We start from the raw sequence: 27,771 nt of genomic DNA, 5'->3' as shown, positions 1-27,771 counted from the left end.
CACAAGCATGTAGGCCAAAATCACAACGGCTAAGGCACACAATGAGTTACACCTAGCAAGGGGCCATAAAAGGCAATAAGAAGAGGTTCTATATATATTAGGAGCAAGAAAAAAAATGAAGGAAAGTGTAAGTCCTCTACTTAGTGGGGAAGGAGAGCTAATAACTGATGACATCAAGAATGCTGAGGTGTGCAATGCCTATTTTGCTTCCGTTTTTACTGAAAAGATTAATGGTGATCAGATACTCTACACAATTAATATTAACTACAGTGGGGAAGGAATGCAAGCTTAAGTAAGGAAAGAACAGGTTAAGGACTATTTAGATAATATTCAAAGTCTACAAGGCCTGATTCTCTTACTACAGAGAATTCTTTCCTGGGTATCTGGCTGGTGAATCTTGCCCACATGCTCAGGGTTCAGCTGATTGCTATATTTGGGGTCAGGAAGGAATTTTCCTCCAGGGCAGATTGGAAGAGGCCCTGGGGGTTTTTCTCCTTCCTCTGCAGCTTGGGGCACGGGTCACTTGCTGGAGGATTCTCTGCACCTTGAAGTCTTTAAACCATGATTTGAGGACTTCAATAGCTCAGACATAGGTGAGAGGTTTATTGCAGGAGTGGGTGGGTGAGATTTGGTGGCCTGCATTGTGCAGGAGGTCAGACTAGATGATCATAATGGTCCCTTCTGACCTTAATATCTACGAATCTGAGGAACTAGCTAAAACAATCTCAGAACCATTAACAATTATTTTCAAGAACTCATGGAGGATGGGTGATGTCTCAGAGGACTGGAGAAGGACAAACACAGTACCTATCTTTAAAAAGGGGAGCAAAGAGGACGCAGAGAATTATAGACCAGTCAGTCTAATGTCGATACCTGGAAAAATACTGGCACAAATTAATCAATTTGTAAACACCTAGAGGATAATAGGATTATAAGGAATAGCCAGCATCAATTTGTCAAGAACAAATCATGCCAGACCAAACATGGTTATTGGCCTAGTGGATAGGGATGAAGCAGTAGACATGATATATCTTGATTTTAGTATGGCTTTTGACATAGTCCCACGTGACATTCTTACAAGCCAACTAGATGAAATTACTATAAGGTGGGTGCACATCTGGTTGAAAGACTGTAGTCAGAGAGTAATTATCAATGGTTCGCTGGCAGACTGCAAAGGTGTATTTAGTGGGATCCCTCAGGGGTCAGTCCTGGATCTGGTAGAAGTCATTAGTGAAAATATTGACTTGGATAATGGAGTGGAGAGTATGGTTATAAAATGTGAGGATGACCCCAAGCTGGGAGGGTTGCAAGCATTTTGAAGGACAGGATTAGAATTCCAAAAAAACCTTAACCAATCGGAGAATTGATATGAAAGCAACAAGAGGAAATTCAATACAGAGTACTACACTTAGGAAGGAAAAATCAAATGCACAGCTACAAAATGGGGAATAACTGGCAAAGCAGTAGTACTGCTGAAAAGGACCTGGGATTGTAGCATATCACAAATTGAATATGAGTCAACAGTGTGATGCTGTTGTGAAAAAGGTTACTATCATTCCAGGGTGTATTAATAGGAGTATTGTATGGAAGACATGGGAGGTAATTGTACCGCTCTACTCGGCATTGGTGAGGCTTCAGCTGGAGTACTGTGTCCAGTTCTGGATGCACTTTAGGAAAGATGTGGAGAAACTGGAGAAAGTCCAGAGGAGAGCAACAAAATAATAAAAGATTTAGAAAACCTGAACAAAGAGGAAAGGTTAAAAAAAAAACTGGGCATGTTTAGTCTTGAGAAAAGAAGACAGAGGAGGGACTTGATAACAGTCTACAAATATGTTTAGTGCTGTTATAAAGAGGATGGTGATCAATTGTTCTCCATGTCCACTTAAGATAGGGCAAGAAGTAATGGGCTAAATCTGCAGCAAGGGAGATTTAGGTTAGATATTAGGAGAAACTTTCCAACTATAAAGGTAGTTAAGCTCTGGACTAGGCTTCCAGGGGAGGTTGTGGAATCCCCATCATTGGAGGGTTTTAAGAATAGGTTGGACAAACACTTGTCAGAGATAGTCTAGGTTTACTTGGTCCTGCCACAGTGCAGGGGAGCTGGACTTGATGACTTCTCAAGGTCCCTTCCAGCTCTACATTTCTATGATTCTATATTGTTACTGCACATTTTTGTGATTTTACAGCTGCAAATATAGAACACAGAACAAGCTCATCTTTGGAAATGTCTGTTTCTCTGTCTCATCACCGTACTATCTGACCATGGTATAACCATCTTTGCAATCAGCCTTTGCACTTAACAAACATGCTTAGTTATAACTTTAAAAGATGCAGGTCTGGAAACAAATGAAGCAATGCCCTAATTTGCAGATCTGATTATTATTGTTTCATTTACATAAATCTCTTCCCCAGGCCAACAATTCCTTTCCTTTGTCCTGACTATTCCTCCCTTCCTTAGCCTTTAGTTTCCCCAATTTCTCCTCATCTCTCTCAAGTTTCTATGAGCTCCCTAGAGGCTACCTGAGCAGTGGGTGATTCACACAGTTGCTCAGAAGAGGTTATCAGGAATCTCTCAGGGAAAAAAGAGGACTTAACAGGTCAGCTCAGGTGAATTTCAGATCTTTGAAACTTGTTTGCCAAGGAAACATGAAACCCTTAAATCTATCGCTGTATGATGGAGTGTCTATCCCCACACAGATGCAGAAAGAGTTAAAGTGGGCCTGAGAGGCCAATTAACCCACCTGGTGGCACCTGGAGGATGGGCCAAGCCTAATTAAAGATGAAGCCCAGTTGGAGAAGAGGTGGGTGGAGCTATAAAGAAAGGAAGTCGGGCACTGAAGGTGGCTGCAGGGAGAGACTGATGAACTCTGTAGGCACCTTGTGGTAGCAGAGAGACTGATGGGGAATAGGAAGGCTGCTGCAGGATGAAGAGGAAGCCCAGGAGGAAGATACTTGGAAGAACCAGAAATGGAGCAAACTCCAATGGCTGACCCTGACTCAAGGAACCAGCCCCCTAAGGAGGAGCCTGGAAGGTGTTGCTTCTTACAGAGAGCCCAGGAAGGGGCTGGGGAAAGGCCTGAAGAGAGGCTAATGGTAGGAAGGAATCCAGGGAGGCAGCAGCAAGGTGCCTGACAGCACAATTTGGCTGCTCATCCTAGGTCCCTGGACTGGAACCTGGGGTAGAGTGTGGGCCTGGGTTCCCCTACCAACTGCTGGGAAGGTGATGTGAAGCCCCATTACATGAGGGGATAAGGATGATTTAAAGCCTTAAGAGAAGGATGTGAGGACCCTGGGGATGAGAGTTAAGGGCCAAAGTCCAGGTGTAAAGATTGGGACTTGTATTTGCTGGTCTGCTATTACCATGTGTAACTTTAGCGCCCTCGTGGCCAAGATGGAGTCTGCTCTGCAGGCAGCTCTGGCCAAGAGATGGCACGTATAGGAATGCAGCAGGAAAAATCCCTTGCACCCCAGGGGCACCTGTTCCAAATGCCCCAGAGTGAACACACCCACCCACAGGAAAAGTACAATGGATATAACAAAGGGAGATATTTATTTACAGAGGGATGAGAGGAGAAAAACAACAAGGGGAAGTATAGGGAAAGCAGTAGAACAGGGTTGCATCCAAACCAAGGCCCCACAGGCCCAGTGGTAGCACAGTCTGAAAGGTCAGACACTGAGCAATGGGTCTGCACACGGAGTTCAGGAGACCTGAGCAAAGTTCCAGTCCAGTGGTGAGTCTTGGGTGCTCCTGGTTCTCTTCAGCACCAGTGAACTTTCCCCAGAAAACCCCCCAATGCCCTCTTCTGCGGCTCTCTGCAAAGCCACACAGAGCGACCACCTCCCCACTTAACTAGCTAGCAGCCACCTTCCTTCTTCCCAGTGCAGAGTCAAAAGTCCCAATACTCACAGCCCCATGCAGCTCCGGGCAGCAGTGATACTGGGTCCAGCTCTGGCCTGTCCTTCTCAGGCGATTCCTCCCTGGCACAGTGCTCCTCCTGGCTCCTGTCCTGCCGTGTCCCTGGTCGGTGCCCTGTCCTTCCCAGGCTTCAGGCAGGTTCTCCCCTGCTTCACTTTGTCAGAGCTCCAGAGCCACACCCCTGAGTTTCCCTCCTTTCTCTCACTGCTCCCCCACCTTTCTCTCACTGCTCCCCCTCCGCCCTAGGAAAAAGATTTAAAGGGGCCATCCATGTGTAACCCCTTTGGGGTTTAGAGAGCAAGAAGTGAAACTAAAACATGACCTGGCTGGAGGGCTGAGTCACAAGAAGACAGACCATCACAGGACTAGTGGCTGTTGGCAGGATGGGCTAGAAAGGAATGAGCTGCCACACTATGCCCAGCCACAAGGCGGCACACCAGCAACGAGACCACGCCTCCGCAAGATGCAGCATTGCAAGGCAAGTTTTTTATATAACTGTCCTTTTCCTGTTCCTAAAATGTCTTGTGTCCTTTAGTTGCTTTGGCTCCTTGACAGAGGGCATGTTATATAAAGTGCTTGGCTTTTTGAGCAAGATTGTTTAAGGAGATTATTATGTGTTTTATGTTTATAAGACAAACAACTAAAAGAGTAGGAGGTATAAGGTTCTGAGCATGGAAGTAAATATTTTAGACATTAACACATTCCAAATATATAAATAGGCTCTGGTTTTACTGTGCTTCCCGTTGAAAGATGCCACAACAGATACTGCATGAATGGCTGGCTGATGCTTGACCTTTCAGTCCATGCTGGCAGGGAATTCACAGCACGAGGTGTGGCATTTTCTTGGCAGGTAGCTCACTTTTAGTACTAGGAAGTTAGCAAGTCAGAGAAATTGTATGGCAAACAATAATCAGAGGGGGAAAAATATGCTCTAATAAATTTGTTAGTCTCTAAGGTGCCAAAAGTACTCCTGTTCTTTTTGCGGATACAGACTAACATGGCTGCTACTCTGAAACCTATCCAAATAGTCAGAGAAAGACAGGTTTATAGAGCTCGCCGCCTGAGCAGGTGCATGGCAAAGCTCCCAGATAAGAAAGGAATTGAAGGCTGCCCACCTTTTAGACTTTGTTCTCCAGGGCAAAGTTGTCATATCACTGTATTGTGATGCAAGTATCATCCCATTTCAATATTGTATCACGACAGGACTGTAAATGTCCTGTATGTCCTCCCAGAACTGGGCTTGTCTGGTGAAAATCCAAATAAAATAGTTGACAGACCTGTGACACAACATTTTTTAAACTTTCACTTCAGGGTCATGACTCTTAAATCCTGAGCCATCAAACATTACTCATGCATGTAGTCCAATGGATTCAACTGATACTTTAAGGGGACTTTCTCCATGAGTCAGAAGTAAAGGATTGGGGCTTCTGATTATAGCCTCTTTGTGGCCTGGAGTATGCCTAAATTCCATAGACTGTATCCTGAGAAGTGCAGAGTATGAGAGTTCTTGGAGTATCCAGGACTGAGTCACCTTGTCACCCCACCTGCCTCCAACAACAGGGAGACTTGCTTGTGATTAACAATGTCAATTTCCTGACACCACCTGCCTCTGAGCCACCTAAACACTCTCCATTAGGCTAGGCAGCCCTTACTTTGTTTTGCAGGTTAACAATAGGTTCACCCTAGTCCCTGAGCCCCTTTGAAGCATTCCTGTGTAGTGGTCAGCCCCTTCTCCACTGGACACTCACAGAAACATCTGGTCTGCTGTCCCCAAGCTGGTATACACAACAGCTTGAATGAGTCAACTCGGGATCAGCACCTAGCTTAATACCACAGCACTGAGATATATTTATAGTGAAAACAATATATTTATTATCAAAGATTCAAGAGACAATTAGTAAGGATAATGGAAACCAAAAGGTGAGACACACAAAACAAAATCATTAACATACTTTCTAGAGACTAAACTTAAACTTCCAGGCTAGCCTCCTGTCTAAAGAAGTGTTATCTCACCCAAAGTCTTTTGCAGTGCCTTCCAGCAAGATAGGCAGAGCTCCCATTTTAATTAATGTAAACACCCTGTCCTTTTACTTACTAGGTGCAGGATAAAGGGGTTTCTCTATGCCTTCTACTTATAACACCAATGAAAATTTCTCATAATTTTGACATTTGAAAAATGTCTAACAGCTCTAGTTTATATCATATCAGGATATTTACAAAATTACAATTTAATATAATGTGTTCCAATTATATCAAGAGGTTTATTTTTAAGCCTACTTTTTGCCCTCCATGATATCTTGTGGCAGTGGGTTTCCCAGGTTAATTATGCACTGTGTAAAAAGTATTTCCTATTACTATTTTCCACTGAATGCATCCAATGAAGTGAGCTGTAGCTCATGAAAGCTTATGCTCAAATAAATTTGTTAGTCTCTAAGGTGCCACAAGTACTCCTTTTCTTTTTGCGAATACAGACTAACACGGCTGCTACTCTGAAACCTAAATTTCCTAGTATGTGTTTCAAACTTCTTGCCTTTCAATTTCTGTGTTTCCTTTGACTTGTATAAATCGAGGATAAATCAGGGCACCCAATTTATCTTCCCTGTATTAATTATTTTGTAAGTTTCTATTATATTTCCTCTTATTTGTCTACTTTCTAAAAGAAGCCATCCAATCCCTTCAGAATTTTAGTATATGGAAACTTTCCCAACACCTCTATCATTTTCAAAGCCTAAGTCTCCTTCTACTTCTATCACATTGTATATTTTGAGATAGAGTAACCAGAACTGAACCGGCTATTCCAGCTGATTATGATCCATTGATTTACAACAATGGTGCTGTTATATTTTTCTGTCTCATTCTTTAGACATCCAACATTTTGTTTGCTTTTATGACCACTGCTACACATTGAGCAGTGACCGTCATTAAATTTGTTAGTCTCTAAGGTGCCACAAATACTCCTGTTCTTCATTTAACTGTCTACAATGATGCCCAGGCCTTTCCCCTGGGTAGCTACTGTTAATTTAAAACTCTGCAATGTATATGAGTAATTCAAACTATTCCTTCCAATGTGAGATTTAGCTAATATTTGTCATATATGATCATACCGCCTATTCACCTAGCTTTAAGTCCTTCTGAGTACCTTACTGTCTTTTCTAGTTTTGAATAACCTAAATGAAGTGAGCTGTAGCTCACGAAAGCTCATGCTCAAATAAATTGGTTAGTCTCTAAGGTGCCACAAGTACTCCTTTTCTTTTTGCGAATACAGACTAACACGGCTGTTACTCTGAAACCTAAATAATTATGTGAAAGTCCAAATAATTTACATCAACCAGTTTTCCTTTATCCAATCTTTTATTGCCCTGATCAAAGAATTCTAGTAGATAAGAGGGGCATGATTTTCCTTTGCAGAAGCAATAGTACTTTTTTCCTATTATGCCATATTCATATAGGTGTCTTATAATATTTGTTCAACCTATTTTGCTGGCACTGAAATAAAGTTCATTGATCTAGCTTCCAGGATCACCCCTAAGTACCTTTCTTTAAGACAGGTACAACATTTGAGATCCCCTAGCTCTCTGGGATACTAACTGGGTTTAATGCCTGTCAAGGCTGAATCCCCACTCTGTCACTTTGAGTACGGAAGGTGGGGGCCCGCAAGGATTTTAAAAATTGCCACTCCAGGCTTGTATTAAACTCCCAAGGTTACAGCTTTTCTCTGACCGTGGCTTGGTAAAGGCTACCACCACTCAAATGCAAAAAAACCCCTTTGAATCCAGGAAGGAGCACTTGAGAATTCTTCCCTGTGGGGTACCCTCAAGCCCTTTCACCCCCCCCTCCGGGGAAGAGCTGAGAAAGAAAACAAAGGAAATTAGCTGTGAGTACCAGCTAATCAAACAACATTCACAAACCTCTTAGGACACCAAAAATCCAATCTTGTTCTTAAAAAAGGTAAATTTTATTAGAAACAAAAAGGAAGAAAATACATCTGGAACTTAGGCTTTTGCTAGTTTTTAAAAGAGCAATTCCATAAACTAAGCACCTAAAATAGCTTTCTTGGGGGTTCAGCTTAAAGGTTACAAGCAAACAAAAGCATTTGGGGTTAGCACAGAGGAGATCCACAAGCCAAAATAAAGAAATAAACCTGATTGCATCTATTTAAACATTTCCTGCCTTCTAACGATTCCTTCTAGGTATGGAAGATAATTTTTCATACCTGGTTCAAACCTTACACAGCATTCCTGCTTATAGCATTTCTGCTCCATGTCCCTGCAGCCCAGAGAGAACAACCACAGACACAAAGGGAAAGCTTCCTTCACAATTTTAAAAAGTTTTGACCTTTCCATTGGCTCTTTTGGTCAGATGTCCTTTTCTTTACCTGGGGGACTTTTTTTAACCCTTTACAGATAAAGAAAGCAGAGAACAGCTACCAAGAGGGATTTTAGAGCTAACTGGCCCGCTGGGTGTCCATCAAAGAGAGCTACCCCACCGCCCCCCTCTGACCCCCCCCACTTCACAGTGCCTATTTTTGTTAACAGCTCAGTAACTTCATTGTTATGTACTTTAAGTTTTCATCCTAGAGTCCCATCTAGTGTCAGCAACTTGTTGATCTTTAGTTGGAGACTGGCTGTCATTCTAAAAGATATGCTCTAGCCCAACCAGAAGTTATGGAATTGATGCAGGAAGCACTTAGTGAAATGCCATGGCCTGTGTTATGCAGGACAATAGATTAGATTATCATAATGGTCCCTTCTGGCCTTCAAAATCTATGAATGGACAATTAATGTTATCCCTTCAGAACTCTTGAATGAACATCCTCTGCTCTTGGTGTCTTGCTGTTTAATCAGCAAGTCAGTGGAAATACTCGTGTGCTTAAAGTTAGGCAGAGGCTTAAGTCCCTTGCTGAATTGAGGCCTAATATATAAACATGTTACAACACCTCCCCTTGGACACCTCAATTTCTGGCAGTGCCTCATCTTTATTACCTGAAAAGAGGCAATTACCAGACAGGTTCTGGTGTAGTTATTTCCCCAACATCCTCTATGTGAAGGCTGATGCAAATTAAATACATAATCAAATTTCCATTTTACATTTAATCTGCCCACTGCCACAGTGTGTGTGTCTCATTCTATTAGTTTCACAGGGACTGGATTTCCATTTTCCAAAGAGATATCTGCTTTGGCTGAAATAGCTCCTGGAACTTAGCCATTTAACCACAGTGCTTTTTTTTCTCCCTGTCTTGCTACTTCCCTCTTGGTTAGTGGTATGGGTGACTGATTATTATGGGATGCCCAAAGCGCCTAGGTATAAAGATTTTCATTTCTCACTCCTGACTGCAGGCTCTTCTTAAACTTACTTTCCCATTTGTCTGAAACCTCCCTATTTAAAGTTTAGAGCCCCGGTGCTGATTTTGGGTAGGATTCCTCCTTCTCAGATGGTTAACTTAATTATACAGTGCTCTTTATTGTTTAGAAGCTCAGCCTCATTAAACAACATAGTAATTTCTTGTCTTGTGCTGATAGGATACCAAAATAACTCAGCAGCATTTTAGTTGGTCATGAAAGTCAATAGCCAGAAGGGCTTGCTTATGTAAACTTACCAGAGAGCTTGTCGTCTTGCAGGAATTATAGACCATTGTCATGCTATTGCCTCAGCAGAGAGGTTCAGCTTACACAAGCTTGCATCCTTCCTTGGACAGTAACCTTTCCCTTATTTACTTGTTTGTCTCATCTCATTTGAAAGATTCTGGCTGTGAGCTGCTCCTAAACAGGAGACATTTTTTGTACTGTTTGACAGTTGGTTCAGTAACTGCAATATACAAAGTGGTGTATTGTGCCTTTAAGTCAATAAGGTTGTGCCAGAAATGGACTTGGGGCCCCATATGTTTTGGAGCATTGCTTATAATTACAGTGCCCCACACTACAACACTGTAAAAGTGTTGGCCTATTATTAAAGGCCAACTCTGGTAACAGTTCATTGTAATAATTTTGGGGAGAGTTGCGTGCTCAGTGACAGAGGAAATCTGTGTTAATGTTTTTGACTGTTTCATGCTATTTCTGCATTGCCTTTAAAATGCTGTAATTACTTGCATTATAATGAACTGGCTAATGCATATGTGTAAGCACTGACCTCTGCAAACTGGGTTTAGAGCAGACACACTGTTACATAGACCCAATCCTGCCAACAGCTAATGAAGATTCTCTCTTAGCCAGGTGGTAGGGGCATGTGCTTATGGGGGCAGGAGGATCTGAGTTCTGTCCACACTGAAGTTCCGAGCACTCAGGGTAAATAACATAGTGATGACCTGAAGTCCTAGGGGCTTGGTTACAGTGTGCACAATCAAAATGAATACATGCAAAGCTCAAAGGAAAGGTGAATATAAAATTTAGAGCTATAGTAAAGCTCCCACAGAAACAGGACAGAGTCTGATGTAAATGCCTGGGTGAGACTTTGTGGCTTAAAAAGAACCCTCCCCTCTCCAAAAAAAAATTCTATGCCAAAGGGGCTGATGCAGGGCTAACCAGGCTAGCCCATCTCCTGCTGAGGATTCTCCTCCACTAGGAGAAATCCTCAACTGGTGTCTTAAGGTAGTTTTCAATCCCCTTGGTACCACTAGAGCATCTCAAAGGGGGCTTTGTCCAGCTCCTCACCCCTTCCTGGAAGTTTTAGTTTGCAAGAGGAGGAGTGATTATTTTACAATGTGCTAAATATTTGTGGCACGTTATAAACAGCCACAAATTCTTCTTAAATTCCTCCAAGAAAGTACTGTCTGTTGGTCTGGCAGTGTCTTTGCGCAGTTTGTGTCAAAGCTGCTTGAAATGGCATTGTTTGCAGTAGGAATGTTTGATAGGGGCTGAAACGTGTGTTTGAGCTGTAATAGTCTCTAGAGCTCATTATGAAATGGAAGCAACTTGTAAATAGCCTTCAGCTATTCAATTAATATGAAACCCTGCCTTGGCCTAAACTCCTAAGGCCTTGTCTTCACTGCTAAGTAAGTGTATTTTTTACCTCAGGGTGACTAAGGCATGTGAGCTATCCTGAAGTAAGACACAGTGAAGACAAGGAACTTTACTTTTACCACAAGGTAAACTCCTGAAGTCAACTCCATGGTGGGGTTTAGAGCCCTCTACTTCACAGTTTACACTACTTTTAAGGAAGGTTCAGAACTCTTCTTTGTGTGTTGAGGGATGAGCAGGCACCCCTTTGAAGCTGCTTAATTATGTGATTAACTTTAATTCAACAAATTAAAGCAATCCCAAGTGGTGAGAGATGAATAGCAGCGGTCCAGCCAGCCTAGAACAAAGTACTAGAAGCTCTTCACCACAAGTCTGTCTTCAAGGTAATTAAATAAGCTGTAGGCTAGAACACTAGTTGCAACAATGACTCATCCTTTGACTACTTCCAGGTCGTTCTGTTCTATAGGAAGGTATTAACACATGTGGACATCAGCTAAGCCACATACACATCTCCAGATGAATCGAGTTGTGTGTGTTTCATCATGTAGTACATCATCAGTTACCCAGTTTTGGCTGCAGGCTACGAGGGTGAATACTGCCAGGACTGAACGAATAATAGCATCAGAAGAGAGCTTTTGAGATATGTGCAGAGTCTGGGCAAAACCTGTTGTTGGATTTCCCATGGCTAATGACAAAATGCTTTATGTATGCTCCTTGCTGGGTCTGTGGCTGAGATAAGCGGGAGGTAAAAGCCATTCCGCATTACTTGTGGGGGGGGACCCTGGCCATAAGACACTCAAGAAAGAAGAAAACCATGCTGGGTTTGTTAGGAATTGGATAACACGGCTCCAGCTTCTATAGAAAGCACAGAGATCCTGATACATCTGCTGCTATGTCTCAACATGTGTGCACCAAATGGATAAGCCAGCAGAGGTCAAGCACCACTTTCTCTCATGTACAGATGATCTGCTTGCTTTGTCATGCAGAAAGGCAAAGCTGTGAGATACCACTGAACGGTATTGCTAGGCAGGAAAGCCCAGGTCTATAGAGAATCAGGAGGGACAGCAGTTGATGCCAACAGAAAAGCAATGGCAGAAATGCAAATGATCTTTGTGAAATGTGGTAGATACAGCAGGGATCTTTTGCTCTGGAGCAAGGCCCCTTCTGCTGTTTGAGTTCAGTTGTGTTTCACTGGTTTCACCGAAAGCAGTTCAGCCCACTGACTGCTCCTTAACTCGATCACTGGTGAACTCATTCAAAAGCTTCATGGACCAAATCATTTGTACTGAAAACAACAGTTTCCATCCCTTTTGATCATTTCCAGCAAATCTGACTGGATAATTGAATCATCCACTTAAATCAAAGGGAAAAGCAAAATTTCTCCCTGAGGCGGAAGGAAAAAGCTCAAGGAAAACCCAGAACAATTTGAGGATGCTAAACCTTACATGTTGCACTATTCAGACAGTGTGGCTTTATCAGTCTGTGAGACTTCCCCACTCATGATGTGGGGGTGGATAACCTAAGCAGCAACTGGGTATCAGTCAAAGTGATCAGAATGGACTTTGTAGAAACAAACAAGCTGCCCACAGCTGCTCCCAAAGGGCTAACCCTCATTATTCAACCCTTCTGGCTCCTGAGGACATATGACACAAGTCCAGCCAAGTGCCACCTGTAATGTCTTAGGGATAAATGTTACACTCAGAGAATAGTGCACAAGGGAATAAGCAATGCCCCTGGCTATCCATTTTATCCCTGCACTCCAAGATTTCTGACCATGGATTTGCCTTTTAATTCTTTGAAGATTATGCTCCTTCTAAATCTTTATCTAACATCCTCTCCTTCCCTGGGATCAATACGCAGTGTGCTGTTGTCAGCTGATTGACTGGGGCAGGGGGTGTTAATATTCAAAATTCTGGATTCATTTCCCTCACGAGGCAAATGGTGGAATCATGTAAAGCGTCACAAATCTGATCCTGTAGTGGTTAGAGCTGTGGTCAGCCCTCTTGGTTTCCGTTCCTGGTACTACCACTGATGTGCGACCTTAGATAAATCACTGGAATATTGTGGGCCTCCATTTGCCTGGCTGTGAAACAGGAAACTGATGCCCAGCTCCCAAGGGGTGGTGAAGTTTAATTCGTTAATAATTGTCAAGCACTTTGAGATCCAGCTGGATGGAATGTGCACAGTGGTATTAGTATTAATAATTGTGTATCCACTATTGGGGGACTTACATCCTGCCTTGCAGGTGAATTGATCCAATGATATAAGCTGGTCTTTTCCTCCTGGTTAAACCTTGGAGCTCGGGGAGAGCTAGCGATGGTCAGGCTTGACAAAGCCCTGGCTGGGATGATTTAGTTGGGGATTGGTCCTGCTTTGAGCAGGGGGTTGGACTAGATGACCTCCTGAGGTCCCTTCCAAGCCTGATATTCTACGATTCTCTAACTCCTATGACCCATGCGCATTACTTTGCTCCTCTCTTGAACCAAGGTCGTTTGCCATGTCTGAGCCTCACTGGGGCTGGCTGAGAGAAATCCCAGGAATGGAGAGAAACTGAACAGCAATTGAAGCAGCTCTAAAAGCTCCAACTTGTAAGCACAGAACCACATCTTGTCTACCTCATCTCATTGCAGAGGCTGTCACACTGCAATGGAGAGAGTTTTGCATCACACACCGTCCTCACAGCCATCTCCTCCCCCAGGATCAATGCCAATCAACCTGTCTCATGCTGCAGTTAGCTGATAATAATAGCATTTCTGCCTGTCACACTAGTAATAATTACCAAAGCATTATCAGCTTCCACGCTTTATCGGTTTGTTCCTGTGCTCTGCCTAAGTTTGGCAGGAGGCAGCTCTCCAATAGACAAACTTCATGGAACACTGTCTGCTGCTTCACTGAGATTGTCTCTGTCCTGCACTTTTTCAGCATCTGCCTCTTCTATCTCTGCCAATGATTCTTTGCTTCCCCCACCTGTCTTAGTTTGTATGAGAGGCCAAATTCATCACTGCTGTAACTACATTCACTATGGTGGTATTACACCTATGCACCTTTTAAACAGTGCTAGAGTTTTTACAGAACTTCTCAGAACTTGTCTGGGGGCAAAAAATTATTTTTTTTCCAAGTAAAAGCTTCCCAACAGAAGAAGAATTCTGCCGTTTCTACACATTTTTGTTTTTCTTCTCTCCCCTTTCTTTTCCCACTCCTCTCTTCCTGTCTATCTCAGGCTGCACACTGAAAACAGATTGGGTAGTTGGGGCCTAACCTCCCTGAGAGTCCTGTTAATCTGGCAAGTATCTGACACACATTAAACCGCTAGCTCTCAGGGTGCTCGGTATACTGCATCAACTGCTCTAGTTAAATTAGCCATATACAATTAGAGCCTAATAGGCAGGCACAACACCCAGCTCTATAATTCAGAGCTCCACCAAGAAAGAGTAAGTGGAAAAGAAAGCAACCTTAATGACACAGTGAGTCCAGACGCCTACAAATCTGCGATGGCAATATACACACATAAGTTTTATTGTGACATATAATTCAGCAAAGAACTAAATCCAATAGCATCTGACAAGGGTTTGCAGGCACCTCATCCAGCAATTTTCATAGCAACCTTTTTCCTCTAAGGTTAGTGTCTCCTTGAACTGCTGTTTAGTCACTCCTTTTACCCCTTCCTCTGGCAATGGGGATCCATACATCGGGCATAGGATAGGACTCAGGAGCCCTGGGTCTATTCAGGGTCTGCCACTGGGTGACCCTCAGGCAAGTCACTTCACCTCCCTGTTCCTCAGTTTCCCAATGTGTAAAATAGGGATAAAGATACTGACCTCCCTTGTAAAGCACTGGGAGAAGTGCTCTATTAGAGTTAGTAATTACTATCTTCGCACATACCCTCTGCCCAGTTGATCATCCCCTGTTGGGTCATCACAGTGGCTTTCACTCCAGTTACTGTGAGCGGGGGGAGGTGGGGGGTATGCCTTCCAGTCTTCATGCAAACAGTCTTAGTAATAAGAGATCACGGGGGTGAGAAATACAGCAGATAGTTACTGTAGAAACAGCAGGGCTTTCTAAAGGTTTGTATGGGTGCTGTGTGAGCCATCAGCAGCTCTAATTAAGGCAGCTTCTTCCAAACTCCCCCAAATAGAGCAGCTTGTAGTACATAGTCTTATAAGGAGATGTGAAATTACAAAAGAGCACCATTAATTCACTGGTGCTGACACCTAAAGAATGTACCATTCTGTGCCAGCCCAGGCTAATCAATTTGAGAAGAACATAGGAACTGCTGTTCTGTATTAGATCACTGCTCCATGTAATCCACTGTCTGGGACAATGGCCAGTACAAACTGATTGACAGAAAACCTAAGATCCCAGTAATGGAGAATTATGGAGTAACCTGCCCACAGTAGGAGTTTCTTTCTAAGGCCTGTCATTTAGAGGCTGGAATACATTTTAATACATACATTTTAATCCTTTGGATTAGAAGTATGGATGCATTTATTATCCTTATAAATGCTTAGTCCTTTTTTTTATTATATATTCTCTTGGGCTCAGTGATACCTTGTGCAGTGAGTTCCACAGGTTAATTGTGTCCTGTGTAAAACAATTCCTATTATCTGCTTAAATTTGTCACCTTTCATTTCACTGAATGTCTCCTTGTTCTTGTATTATGAGAGCAAAAATAGGATCACGCTCTATCTCTGTCCCTTCCATTATTTTGTATATCATATCCATCCTTATTCATCTCCTCTCTGGAATCCCACTCTTTTCAGTCTCTTTATATGGACATCTCACCAAGCCTCTAATGATTTTTATCACCATTTGTGAATCACCTCTATTGTGATGGTGCCAAATAAGTATTTTCCATCTCTCATTTTAATACTCCCACATGAGAGACTGACCATTAGACTTCATCATTCCTATAGCCCTTTTATTTCTCCAGTATCTAGGAGATAGTTTATGGGACAACTTCAGTCCTTGGATGCATATGAATGGCGCCTATTGAATTCAGGCTGAGCCATGTGTGTATTCTTAAGGAGAATTTAACCTTAGGCAAAGGTCAGAATTAAATACTTTCAGACTAGGACCATGCTAAGGCCAGGTCTATATTAGTGAACTTACAGCAGCACAGCTGTACTGGATGCAGCTGGGCCACTGTAAGAGCTCATGTAGCCACTTTATGTAGATGGGAGAGAGCTCTGCCACTTAATATAATAAAACCACCTAAAGGAGTGCCAGTAGCTAGGTTGGTCAGAGAAGCTCTCCTGCCACCCTAGCACTGTGCACATGATTGTTTATGCCAACAAAACTTATATCTATCAGGGGGATGTTTGTTTCACACCACTGAGCAACCTAAGTTTTGCTGACATAAGTGGTGGTGTAGATATGGCCAAAACAATGTGCTTTCAAATGAGCACTAGATCAATTTAATCTTATTCTTGTCAATTTCATGATTAGATACTCTTTAATTAGAAGCATTAGAAGCATGTGCTCCTCCTCCCAAAGTTTTTGTTATAAATACAAGCAGATTATTGGAAGCTTCTTTATTAAGGCTTGCAGCATAGTATAAATACACTTTTGTGGGATAAACCTCAACAAAATTGTGTCTTTGAAAGAGATTATTTCAGTTAAAAAAAATCCATTGAGGTTTAACAGTTAAACTCTGTTAGTATTTAAATAACACTTATTCAAAAGGTTTCAGAGTAACAGCCGTGTTAGTCTGTATTCGCAAAAAGAAAAAGGAGTACTTGTGGCACCTTAGAGACTAACCAATTTATTTGAGCATAAGCTTTTGTGAGCTACAGCTCACTTCATCGGATGCATCCGAAAGCTTATGCTCAAATAAATTGGTTAGTCTCTAAGGTGCCACCAGTACTCCTTTTTCCTTTTTATTTATTCAAAAGGACCTGATAAGTTTTTTCTAAAGATCAGGGAGAGTCATAGATTGTGTCTAGTTCAAGGTCCCTCCTCCTTATCTTCAAGGCACTCAATGTCTTGGGTCCAGGATATGTAAAAGTCCACCTAAAGCTCCATGATGAAGAACATGATCAACGGTTCTGCTCTTCTGGTACAACAGAACTCTCTCCAATAAGGACAAAGCTGGTCTGGCAATGAACTCTCATTGGAGAGAAGGAACATCACAAACCTCACCGGCTGCCACTCCATGTCCAAAGACAGACTAGGACTTGCCTTCTCCAGTATAAACACAGTGCAGCATCTACATAAAGACCAAACAAAAACCCTGCCAATCAGCAGCCAGGATTCAGGATGTGCATAGGCTGGAGAGTTCCCAGGAAGAACTCAGCACCACACCAGGATCCTTTGTAGGCCCTTCCATCAGGGAACAGTTTGTTTCTTTAACTGTAAAACTTAGGCAAAACATCACAGTTCCTCTGCCCACCCTGGGCTACAGCTCCCAGACCCTTTCCCCTGGCCATTCAGTGTTGAAAGCAGGACATGCCCTTCCCTCCAACCTCCGTGCTTCAGGAACCCATCTCCCTGCTGCAGCACCTCACAACCGAAAAGGCTTATCATAGAATCATAGAATATCAGGGTTGGAAGGGACCTCAGGAGGTCTTCTAGTCCAACCCCCTGCTCAAAAGCAGGACCCATCCCCAATTAAATCATCCCAGCCAAGGCTTTGTCAAGCCTGACCTTAAAAAGTTCTAAGGTAGGAGATTCCACCACCTCCCTAGGCAACGCATTCCAGTGTTTCACCACCCTCCTAGTGAAAAAGTTTTTCCTAATATCCAACCTAAACCTCCCCCACTGCAACTTGAACCATTACTCCTTGTCCTGTCCTCTTCCACCACTGAGAATAGTCTAGAACCATCCTCTCTGGAACTACCTCTCAGGCAGTTGAAAGCAGCTATCAAATCCCCCCCTCATTCTTCTCTTCTTCAGACTAAACAATCCCAGTTCCCTCAGCCTCTCCTCATAAGTCATGTGTTCCAGACCCCTAATCATTTTTGTTGCCCTTTGCTGGACTCTCTCCAATTTATCCACATCCTTCTTGTATTGTGGGGCCCAAAACTGGACACAGTACTCCAGATGAGGCCTCACCAATGTCGAATAGAGGGGGACGATCACATCCCTCAATCTGCTCGCTATGCCCCTACTTATACATCCCAAAATGCCATTGGCCTTCTTGGCAACAAGGGCACACTGCTGACTCATATCCAGCTTCTCGTCCACTGTCACCCCAGGTCCTTTTCCGCAGAACTGCTGCCTAGCCATTCAGTCCCTAGTCTGTAGCTGTGCATTGGGTTCTTCCGTCCTAAGTGCAGGACCCTGCACTTATCCTTATTGAACCTCATCAGATTTCTTTTGGCCCAATCCTCCAATTTGTCTAGGTCCCTTTCTATCCTATCCCTGCCCTCCAGCATATCTACCACTCCTCCTAGTTTAGTATCATCCGCAAATTTGCTGAGAGTGCAATCCACACCATCCTCCAGATCATTTATGAAGATATTGAACAAAACCGGCCCCAGGACCAACCCCTGGGGCACTCCACTTGACACCGGCTGCCAACTAGACATGGAGCCATTGATCACTACCCGTTGAGCCCGACAATCTAGCCAACTTTCTACCCACCTTATAGTGCATTCATCCAGCCCATACTTCTTTAACTTGCTGACAAGAATACTGTGGGAGATCGTGTCAAAAGCTTTGCTAAAGTCAAGATACAATACATCCACTGCTTTCCCTTCATCCACAGAACCAGTAATCTCATCATAGAAGGCGATTAGATTAGTCAGGCATGACCTTCCCTTGGTGAATCCATGCTGACTGTTCCTGATCACTTTCCTCTCATGTAAGTGCTTCAGGATTGATTCTTTGAGGACCTGCTCCATGATTTTTCCGGGGACTGAAGTGAGGCCTGTAGTTCCCAGGATCCTCCTTCTTCCCTTTTTTAAAGATTGGCACTACATTAGCCTTTTTCCAGTCATCCGGGACTTCCCCCGTTCGGCACGAGTTTTCAAAGATAATGGCCATGGCTCTGCAATCACAGCCGCCAGTTCCTTTAGCACTCTCGGATGCAACTCGTCCGGCCCCATGGACTTGTGCACATCTAGCTTTTCTAAATAGTCCCTAACCACCTCTTTCTCCACAGAGGGCTGGCCATCTATTCCCCATGTTGTGATGCCCAGCGCAGCAGTCTGGGAGCTGACCTTGTTCGTGAAGACAGATGCAAAAAAAGCATTGAGTATATTATCTTTTTCCACATCCTCTGTCACTAGGTTGCCTCCCTCATTCATTAAGGGGCCCACACTTTCCTTGGCTTTCTTCTTGTTGCCAACATACCTGAAGAAACCCTTCTTGTTACTCTTAACATCTCTCGCTAGCTGCAGCTCCAGGTACGATTTGGCCCTCCTAATTTCATTCCTACATGCCCGAGCAATATTTTTATACTCTTCCCTGGTCATATGTCCAACCTTCCACTTCTTGTAAGCTTCTTTTTTATGCTTAAGATCCGCTAGGATTTCACCGTTAAGCCAAGCTGGTCACCTGCCATATTTACTATTCTTTCGACACATCGGGATGGTTTGTCCCTGTAACCTCAACAGGGATTCCTTGAAATACAGCCAGCTCTCCTGGACTCCTTTCCCCTTCATGTTAGTCCCCCAGGGGATCCTACCCATCCGTTCCCTGAGGGAGTCGAAGTCTGCTTTCCTGAAGTCCAGGGTCCGTATCCTGCTGCTTACCTTTCTTCCCTATGTCAGGATCCTGAACTCAACCAACTCATGGTCACTGCCTCCCAGATTCCCATCCACTTTTGCTTCCCCTACTAATTCTTCCCAGTTTGTGAGCAGCAGGTCAAGAAAAGCTCCCCCCCCCAGTTGGCTCCTCTAGCACTTGCACCAGGAAATTGTCCCCTACGCTTTCCAAAAACTTCCTGGATTGTCTATGCACTGCTGTATTGCTCTCCCAGCAGATATCAGGAAGATTAAAGTCACCCATGAGAACCAGGGCATGTGATCTAGTAGCTTCCGCGAGCTGCCGAAAGAAAGCCTCATCCACCTCATCCCCCTGGTCCGGTGGTCTATAGCAGACTCCCACCACTACATCACTCTTGTTGCTCACACTTCTAAACTTAATCCAGAGACACTCAGGTTTTTCTGTAGTTTCGTACCGGAGCTCTGAGCAGTCATACTGCTCCCTTACATACAGTGCTACTCCCCCACCTTTTCTGCCCTGCCTGTCTTTCCTGAACAGTTTATAACCATCCATGACAGTACTCCAGTCATGTGAGTTATCCCACCAAGTCTCTGTTATTCCAATCACGTCATAATTCCTTGACATCACCAGGACCTCCAGTTCTCCCTGCTTGTTTCTAAGGCTTTGTGCATTCGTATATAAGCACTTGAGAACCTGCTGATCACCCCTCATTCTTAGTATGAGGCAGGAGCCCTCCCCTCACAGACATTCCTGCCTGTGCTTCCTCCCGGTATCCCGCTTTCCCACTTACCTCAGGGCTTTGGTCTCCTTCCCCCGGTGAACCTAGTTTAAAGCCCTCCTCACTAGGTTAGCCAGCCTGCTCGCAAAGATGCTCTTCCCTCTTTTCGTAAGGTGGAGCCCGTCTCTGCCCAGCACTCCTCCTTCATGGAACACCATCCCATGGTCAAAGAATCCAAAGCCTTCTCTTCTTTACCTATAAATAAACCTTCCCAGCTGGGTCTGATAACAGAACAGGGCTGCCTGGCTACAAGCCCCCAGCCCTTACATGGGCAGACTACCCTGTAACAGTGTTCTTCTCCTTATTGTTATTTATTATTGGTATTGCGGTATTACCTGGGAGCCCCAGGCATGGACCAGGACCCCACTGTGCTGGGCGCTGTACAAACACAGAAGAAATAGACACTCCCTGCCCCAAAGAGCTTACAATCTATTGATTGCCCTCTCACACAGTGCTCAGAAGGTGTGGTGTTTGTGTGGGTTGGCTGGAGAAAAATTTACCAGACTTTGTGGACGCATAGTCAGCACAGCTAAACCATGCCATCGCTACTGCTGCCCCTCCATGGCAGCTACGTTACTACTTATATTCACGCTAGTGCTAATCGAGCCACTGTGAGTATTCCTAAGTGAGCTGGGAATCACACACCTCTAGCTCGGAGAGAAGACATAGCCCCCTTTCTGTCCAGCCGGGAAAACTTCAGCCTGTGGACCCCAATCTGGGTATTTCCAAGCTCTGACTCTGAAAGACTATTGTCGTGTCTCCTCTAGTTTATCTTCCAGAAATTTAGACTGGAGTCCAAGTTCCAGGAGGCTGCTTTTTAAACTAAAACGAATCAAAACCGGCATATAAAATGAAGTCTAGAATGGTGGTGTGCCCATGAAAACAAAGCCTAACTTTGATTTTGCTAAGAATCTCCAAACTGGATATAGAATAAAGCAGCCTGAAAAGTATGCTAAGTACCAAGATGATCAAACTGCTCTTCTGCACAGCACTGACAGCTAACTAATTAAAACTGGTACAGAGTAGAACATTAGTTGCAACAATGTATCACCTTTTTGACTGCCCTAAGACTCTTCTTTTTAATAAGAAAACAGCATCTCACAAGAACTGCCTCTTAGCCAGGGCGGTTACCAGAGGAGATAATGAACTCTTTAGTTACTGAAGTAACACATTCTTCTTGGCTAACATCACCACACAAGTTCCCTCGAAACAATAAGGCTCTAACTTTTAATGTACCAATTGGAGAACTAGCTTAATTCCCAACCACCATTTGGAAAATCATCTTCCTGCATTTTAATCTGAGAGGTACAGGAGAAACCTTTTTGATCTGGATTTATCATCCTGCAAATTTTATTCCATCTCTGCACATAAAATCATCCTGCAACCAACAGATTTGGCCACTGGCAGAAATAAATCATTTCTGAAAGGCTGAAGCACAGAGACAGGCTGTTAATTAGGAAAATCTGACTCCAGCTAAGAAAACATGCTCTGCGGGCAAAATGTTTGGCAAAGAGAATGGAGGCCGCACATCTGGCAGAAGGGAGTCAGCAGGTTGCATAATATTTGTCTGCAAGAAAACACCTGGCAGAATATAATTTGCAGGCTCAATTAAATCTACGTCTTTGTATGGAGTAGAATGTAGCTAATGTGCACGTCATAAACCCATGCATACTGTAATCCACACAGATTAATGTGGGTTTCTCCCTGTCACTCAGCAGATATTTATGAGGACTTTTGTTTTCCGAAACATCACTATTTTGCTAACAAAGCAGCAGTACATTCACTGCACTGTGACACATGATCATAGATCATCAGGGGAGTGAAAATGGTCAGTGAACAGTGTACATTTTGTGATACTTTTTCCCTGTCATTGTACTGGGTTTGATAGCCCCCTAATTTGCAACGTTCACTCATTCTCTCACACACACACACACACACACACACACACGGCTATTACTTTGTGAGGCCTTTGGAACATTCAAAACAGATACTAGGGCCCTGCCTCAATCAGTGCAGAGTGCTTTGGTTATTTACAGCGCTATAGAAATGTTTAATAATATGCACGCACAGTTGGAAACCGCTCCTTCTGAGCTCTCCCTTACAGAAGCTCAGTCTCTGACAAGGGCCCTGCAAAGCCCCCAGGGGATGTCCTCAGTGCAGGGGATGACAGCCCTACCCCACTCTCCCCTCAATCCACTGGCACAGAGGGCGCTCTAGGGATGGAAGTCTGTCAGGAGAGGGTGTGGCTACAGCACTCTGCAGCCTAGCAGCACTGGGACATGGAGAAGTCCATAGGGTGCCATTCAAAGCAGCCACCTAGGGTCAGTAGTCTCCCCCGCCAGACTCTGGTTCTTCAAAGCTCCAGTCCTAAGGCGTTCCAGCAAAGGAGCTGCTGTAGGCTGCCAAGGTGGGGAAGGCATGAGGCTGCAGAGCGGCTGTTTCCCCCTCAGGTGAGCTCTACAGCAACAGGGCACCATTTCCTTTCTGGGGAAGTGGGGAGCTGATCACAGCTCAGGTTACTACCAGCAACAACTGTTCTCTGAAGAGAGGTCAGCAGGTTCCTTTACTAGGCAATCAAAGGGCGATCTGTGCTCCCCTGGGAAAAGACCAGTGAGCAGGGTTCTAGTCCCATCCCCAAATTCCCAGTGGAAATAAATGTCATTCTTGTCCCATAGGCCAGTCTTTCTGGGGCTTCTGCTTCGTTTCGTGGCTTGTCCCCATGTTGCTCAGTACAGCTGGATTCCATGACTGGGTTAAAACTAGCAGAACCTTTTTTGCTGTGGATGACGAAAGAAACAGAAAGCAGCCAGTCGGGCTTTCAGATCCCAGCTACCCAAGCCACCTTTGTACTTGTGAAGTTAGCAAAATTGATCTGGAAGCAACTGAGAGAAAAATAGGGACCACTAAGATGTCTTGCTGTAGCTCACGAAAGCTCATGTTCAAATAAATTGGTTAGTCTCTAAGGTGCCAGAAGTACTCCTTTTCTTTTTAAGATGTCTTGTATAGGATTTTACTTGGCAAGGTAAAAGTGCCTTTCATAAATTCTCCTGGACTATAAATACAAGGTAAGTATCCCACTCCCCGGACATAAGTGGGTCTAGTGTGGTAGTAAACATAATAATCCAACAACCAACAGCCCCAATTAATTCTCTTCGCAATTTCTAGTGGCTGGGGAAGCTTTTATCTAGCAGGCTTCATCCATTCGAGGCAATTTCCCCATTATTCAAGCCAGCAAATTGCCTGTTTCTATCTGTCTTTAATGCAAATCTTTCTAATTTTAACACTTCTGCAATTTTATAAAGTCATTAGTTTTAATTAATAGATAAGGCTATTCCATTATTCACGGTATTAACTCCACTTGAGATGAAGAAGACAGAACTAACATGCAGTTTTATGTCTTAAGTAGGAAATTCTTCAGAAGAGTTGCAATTAAAGGCAAGAAAGGGATTTGGGTTTATTTGGCCAATAAGTGGAATTGCAGAGCAAAATATTCCTGCAAAATTCTGTGGGACTTAAGCAATTTCAAAAGATGTGCAATTAGTTGCTGCCAAAATGTTTTGCACTCCTTGTTTTGTTTATTCACAGTTGGAAACAGAGACCATTGGGGAAGATGGATACTTAGATATGTATTACTGCAGGAGGGATGGAGGATAAAGGAAAGGGGGCATAGGTTTGGAATCGGAATGAAAGAAATGACAGTCTTTCTTGCTGGGTTTCTTTGATGTGAAAGTTGAGCCCCACCAGCAATGATGCAGACTGTGAAATCTTGCCAGGACTAGTGAGGCTGAACTTGGGAATGGCAGAAATGGGCAAAATCTCAGGGCTCCAGCTAAAGGGATGTGCCCCAGAAATGGGCAGCTGTTTTCTGTATTTGGGGATCTCACTGGCGTATGTTCTTTGCTCCTCACTTTACATCTTCCCCTCGCAGCCAGGTTGTGCTTGACTAGGGAAGGTGATAAGTGTCTCCAAGGCCCAAAGAAGCATAGAGCATTTGTGTTTGCTGTGGGAAATTTATATCTATATAAGGAGAGATGGTGATTAAGGATGGGTTCACCTGGCCCTAGGTACCAGATCATATTCATGCCCTTCAGCATCTGAACCAGGAGTCTGTCTACACACTGAGCCGTTGTGCTATCTCAGCCATCAGAGGGCACGGTTAATGAGCTAACATTCTGCCCAGTAGTGGGCAGCTGTACACGTGTGTGTAAACCACAGCGTTATAGTACAGGGGAGTCCCTGCAAGCCCTTTAGAGCAGTTACCCAGGCAGGCATCCCTGTAGAGTTCCCTAGTTCATTTTCATGATGTCAGGACTAGTTAGCAGAAGGCACTGAGTTCGCCAGAATACCACTGTGCAGAAGTGCAGCCGCATCGCAAATCGAAGCCCTGGGACAAAATGCAGACGCAACCCCCCCCACACACACACACAAAGCACTATCAGACAAGTTTAGTCAGCGTACACATCTGAGGACATAAACTAACCCCAATTCCATCAGTTTCCTTCAATTTAATCAAGAGGAACTACAGCAGCCTTTTCCTCTTGGGGTGTAATCGTGTTAGCTATTAGGCTTGTGTCTGGATTGCATGTAGATGGGAGATGTCAGGTGGTGCAGAAAATTGTGTTTCAACAGGTGGTGATCTTAGGCCAAGTTTTGATCTCATTGCACTCAATAGCAAAGATTGCACCAGAATAAATAAATAAATTTCCACAAAGTTTAAGCCTGAATTAATTTTGCAGAACAAAAGGCAATGTGACGATGACAACCCAGCTGGCGGCTCTGAAGTGCGAGCGGCGCCACCCATTGCTTTGAGCCAAATGCAGCACTTCCCCTTCAAAGAAAACAATCTGCGGTGCTGTCAGCAGCTTCTGCAGGATTAAGAAGGTGGTTTGCAGTTTTTATGCTTCATTAAGTGAATATAAAGCAGCACTTGGAGTTTAACAAACCGAGATAAGTTCCCTGTTGGAATCAGGCCTCTGTTACGCAACAGGGAGAGAAGATAGAGAGGAGTTTGTGAGGTTCTGAACTTCCACTCACAGTCTATCAGCTCTTCACTACTGACCGAACAGAGAGAAAGATTGAGAATATCAGATACAGCTCCAAGGGACTTGGTCAAGGACTGGCTCAAAACGTGACTGACTCTCCTAATCCGCTGGTCATTATATAAATGTGTGTTTCCCCCAAACAAAAGCTTTGCTTCCGGGAGCAAGATGTGGTAGGTATGGACCCTTAGTCAAAGGGGAATGGAGCTTTCTTCACAGAGGGCTGAGTCATGAATGGCAGGGCAAGGCTTGGTGCCTAGGGCTCCTGTCTGGTTTTGAGAGGCAGTGCGGCAGCTGCATACCACTTCCTCACATCTATGACCTACTGAGCACACAGAGTGGGGAGGAAGGAAATTCACTATTCAACCCAGGGAGGGCTAGGAATTGAAATTTGCATATGAAGGTTGAGCATACGGACATCTGACACTTTCCAGTAGAAATAAATTGAGGCACATGCGTGAGAGAGTGGCTGAGGGAGCAGATTCTTTCACTCGATTAGAGTCCAGCTCAAAATGACATTCTCTGGTCCCCTGAGTTCCCTTTAAAGAGCCCAGTCTGGCATTTAGAAGCTGTAGACGGCATTACCTGGGTCTGTGATCTTAAGTAACCCTCCAGGCAGAAAGAAAATACACCCCCACCTTGATCCAGGATTGCTTTATTAGAGGCAGAACCATATGGCTGCTAAAAATAGACAGCAGGTATTAGAGTAGCAGCCGTGTTAGTCTGTATTCGCAAAAAGAAAAGGAGTACTTGTGGCACCTTAGAGACTAACCAATTTATTTGAGCATGAGCTTTCTCAAATCAATTGGTTAGTCTCTAAGGTGCCACAAGTCCTCCTGTTCTTCTTACAGCAGGTATTGTAGCAGCAGCAGCAGCCCCAAACAGAAAATGGATGCAGAAATGACTGTTTGGAGACAAACACAAAGAGCCATTACATAGAGAGAGAACACAGCACCGCTCTGTCATTACAGACATGGAAACAGTAAATAGGGGAACGGTAACTAAGCACTGATAGTAAAGCATCAGTTCATATATTGACTGGCTGCACAGCACTCAGCAAATGAAAGCTGTCCATGATCAGGAAGTGTCTAGGCCTCTTTCTCTAGCACAGGGCTTGATCCTGCAGCATGCTGAATGCTCTTGATTCCCATTGGAAACAATAGAAGTTGAGGTTGCTCAGCAACAGCGGTTCTCTAGTGTGGCACCTGATCTTGCAAGTTGCTGGGTGCCCTCACTGGGGACGCTATTAAGGTCATGCAGACCTTGCAGAATAGGGCACCTAGGAAACACAACTGCACCCACCCCACCCCCAGTACTGCAAGATTACAAGGCAGTAATGGACATTAAGGGTAGTGGGGCCTGGACAAAGGGCAGTCTTATAGTGTTTATTGACTGTAGCCATACGCAGATGTATTTCTGGTGGAGGCAAATTCCAAAGATGAGGCCTGCTATCCAAAACACCCTGACCCTGCCTCCCTCAAGCCTTTCGCTTGGGGTAGTTTGCTTACACTTGAAAGCAGATGATTTTAGTGGATCTGAGAGGGACAGTGGGTCTCTGAGGCAATAATAATAATATATAGCACTTTTCATCTGTACACCTCCAAGCTCTTTACAAACAAGGTCAGTATCATCTCGGTTTTATAGATAGGGAAACTGAGGCACCAGGAGGGGCAGTGACTTGCCCAGGGTCACCTAGCTAGTGAACGGCAGTCCCAGGAAGAAAACCCAAGTCTCCTGACCCCCAGTCTAGTGCTCTGTCCACAATACTGCCTCCATAGGTGCTTTGGCTTTTGTAGCCAATAATGAGCACCTGGGCTACTCTCCAGAAATTGACAAGCAGGTGGTTAGTTAAATTCTATGGATTGCAGACCCCTCTGACTGGGCAGGCAGATGATCTGAACTGAGAGTTGTCATAAATGTAGCTGCTTCCTGAGGCGAGCCATTACCCTCCTGCTGACGGAAGTGGTGGGACCGTCTGTCTTTGAGTGCTGTTGCTGTCTGACTGTTATGTGCAGAGGGAGGATTAAGATCGATGGCTTGTGAACTTCCTGACCATGGTTGGCTGGTGTTGGGGGTGGGAAGCAGTGCCAATAAATAACACAGTCAATTTGAAACTAAATGAGGGCAACACACATTTTGTTTGGTCTTAGGGCAACATGGGAGCCTAAGGGCTGTACTTAATGTTTAACAGAGCCGGTTGCAATCACCTTGTTTAGTGTGGAGCTGTAGTCCATAGAGACTCCAAGCCCCAGGAGGCAACATTTCATCATGCTCTGGCCCTTTTCTCATAGCCTTCATTATCACCCTGTAGTTACCATGCCCTCAAATAGGATTGATGTGTGGTAAAGCAGAGGGCTGGAAATCAGGAGGATTGGATTCTGTTCCTGGTTGTATCTCAGAATGGCTGCATGAGCATAG

This window comes from Lepidochelys olivacea (genome assembly GCF_965140295.1).
Source record: "Lepidochelys olivacea isolate rLepOli2 genome assembly, chromosome: 8".
Classification (NCBI taxonomy): domain Eukaryota; kingdom Metazoa; phylum Chordata; order Testudines; family Cheloniidae; genus Lepidochelys; species Lepidochelys olivacea.
Note: the sequence above shows the minus strand (reverse complement) of the source record.